The 2821-nt window shown below is 40.8% G+C and overlaps 1 non-coding gene across 1 annotated transcript; it reads right to left on the reverse strand.

Moving 5' to 3' along the window:
- Positions 1-2429: 2429 nt before the first annotated feature.
- On the reverse strand, positions 2430-2534 carry LOC136156693 (U6 spliceosomal RNA). Its single transcript, XR_010661181.1, has one exon. It is a non-coding gene; the product is annotated as a U6 spliceosomal RNA (small nuclear RNA).
- Positions 2535-2821: the final 287 nt, after the last annotated feature.

Raw genomic sequence — 2821 nt, forward strand, 5'->3', positions numbered from 1 at the left:
TCACTCTCCTCTTTCACTTTCATCAAGAGGCTCTTTAGTTCTTCTTCACTTTCTGCCATAAGGGTGCTGTCATCTGCGTATCTGAGGTTATTGATATTTCTCCCAGCAATCTTGATTCCAGCTTATGCTTCATCCAGCCTGGCATTTCACATGATGTACTCTGCATAGAAGTTAAATAAGCAGGGTGACAATATATATCCTTGATGGATTCCTTTCCCTATTTAAAATCAGTCTGTTGTTCCATCTCCAGGTATAACTGTTGCTTCTTGACCTGCATACAGATTTCTCAGGAGGCAGGTAAGGTGGTCTACTATCCCCATCTCTTGAAGAATTTTCCACAGTTTGCTGTGATCCACACAGTCAAAGGCTTTGATGTAGTCAATAAAGCAGAAGTAGATGTTTTTCTGGAACTCACTTGTTTTTTTGATGATCCAATGGATGTTGGCAATTTTATCTCTGATTCCTCTGCCTTTTCTAAATCCAGCTTGAATATCTGGAAGTTCATGGTTCATGTACTGTTGAAGCCTTGCTTGGAGAATTTTGAGCATTACTTTGCTAGTGTGTGAGATGAGTGCAATTGTGTGGTAGTTTGAACATCCTTTTGCATTGCCTTTCTTTGGGATTGGAATGAATACTGACATTTTCCAGTCCTGTGGCCACTGCTGAGTTTTCAAAATTTGCTGACATATCGAGTGCAGCACATTCATAGTGCTTTTAGGACTTGAAATAGCTCAGCTGGAATTCCATCACCTCCACTAGCTTTGTTCGTAGTGATGCTTCCTAAGGCCCACTTGACTTTGCATTCTAGGATGTCTGGCTCTAGGTGAGTGATCACCCCATTGTGGTTATCTGGGTCATGAAGATCTTTTTTGTATAGTTCTTCTGTGTATTCTTGCCACCTCTTCTTAATATCTTCTGTTTCTGTTAGGTCCATACCATTTCTGCCCTTTATTGTGCCCATCTTTGCATGAAATCTTTCCTTGATATCTCTAATTTTCTTGAAGAGATCTCTAGTCTTTCCCATTCTATTGTTTTCCTCTATTTCTTTGCACTGATCACTGAGGAAGGCTTTCTATCTCTCCTTGCTCTTCTTTGGAACTCTGCATTCAAATCAGTATATCTTTCTTTTTCTCTTTTGCTTCTCTTTTTCTCTCAGCTATTTGTAAGGGCTTCTCAGACAACCATTTTGCCTTTTTGCATTTCTTATTCTTGGGGATGGTCTTGATCACTGCCTCCTGTACCATGTCATGAACCTCCGCCATAGTTCTTCAGGCACTCTGTCTATCAGATCTAATCCCTTAAATCTCTTTGTCACGTCCACTGTATAATCATAAGGGATTTGATTTAGATCATACCTGAATGTTATATATTAAAATATGTTACAATCTTTAAAAATAATAACCCAGGTAAATGTAAGTATTTGTGTATATTGACCGGTAACCTTGCTAAGTTCATGTATTAGTTTTAGCAGTTTGTTTTTAGATTTCTTTTTTTTTTTTTCATTTATTTTCATTAGTTGGAGGCTAATTACTTCACAACATTGCAGTGGGTTTTGTCATACATTTATATGAATCAGCCATGGATTCCCCATGATATTCCCCATCCCGATCCCCCCTCCCACTTCCCTCTCCACCCGATCCCTCTGGGTCCTCCCAGGGCACCAGGCCCGAGCACTTGTCTCATGCATCCCACCTGGGCTGGTGATCTGTTTCACCATAGATAATATACATGCTGTTCTCTCGGAACATCCCACCCTCGCCTTCTCCCACAGAGTCCAAAAGTCTGTTCTGTACATCTGTGTCTCTTCTTCTGTTTTGCATATAGGGTTATCATTACCATCTTTCTGAATTCCATATATATGTGTTAGTATGCTGTAATGTTCTTTATCTTTCTGGCTTACTTCACTCTGTATAATGGGCTCCAGTTTCATCCATCTTATTAGAACTGGTTCAAATGAATTCTTTTTAATGGCTGAGTAATATTCCATGGTGTATATGTACCACAGCTTCCTTATCCATTCGTCTGCTGATGGGCATCTAGGTTGCTTCCATGTCCTGGCTATTATAAACAGTGCTGTGATGAACATTGGGGTGCACGTGTCTCTTTCAGATCTGGTTTCCTCAGTGTGTATGCCCAGAAGTGGGATTGCTGGGTCATATGGCAGTTCTATTTCCAGTTTTTTAAGAAATCTCCACATTGTTCTCCATAGTGGCTGTACTAGTTTGCATTCCCACCAACAGTGTAAGAGGGTTCCCTTTTCTCCACACCCTCTCCAGCATTTATTGTTTGTAGACTTTTGGATAGCAGCCATCCTGACTGGCGTGTAATGGTACCTCATTGTGGTTTTGATTTGCATTTCTCTGATAATGAGTGATGTTGAGCATCTTTTCATGTGTTTGTTAGCCATCTGTATGTCTTCTTTGGACAAAAAAAATATGGAACGCTTCATGAATTATGCGTGTCATCCTTGCGCAGGGGCCATGCTAATCTCTGTATCGTTTCAATTTTAGTATATGTGCTGCCGAAGCGAGCACTGTTTTTAGATTTCTTGAGATCTTCTACTGGAGGAGGAAATGGCAACCCACTCCAGTATTCTCACCTGGAGAATTCCATGGACAGAGGATCCTGGCAGACTACAGTCCATGGGGTTGCAAAGAATTGGACACGTGTATACTATTATAGATAAAGTAGCCCTAAGGACTTTTAACGAAGCCTGTCTTATTGAAACCCTGGTGTATTGGGTTCTTGGCTATTAAAACCAAACTCATTCTTAGCCCGTGCAGGTGTTGGCAAGCAGAGGTGAGGCTCTGACGACACAGAC

The sequence above is a fragment of the Muntiacus reevesi genome, chromosome 1 (assembly GCF_963930625.1).
Source record: "Muntiacus reevesi chromosome 1, mMunRee1.1, whole genome shotgun sequence".
Taxonomy (NCBI): domain Eukaryota; kingdom Metazoa; phylum Chordata; class Mammalia; order Artiodactyla; family Cervidae; genus Muntiacus; species Muntiacus reevesi.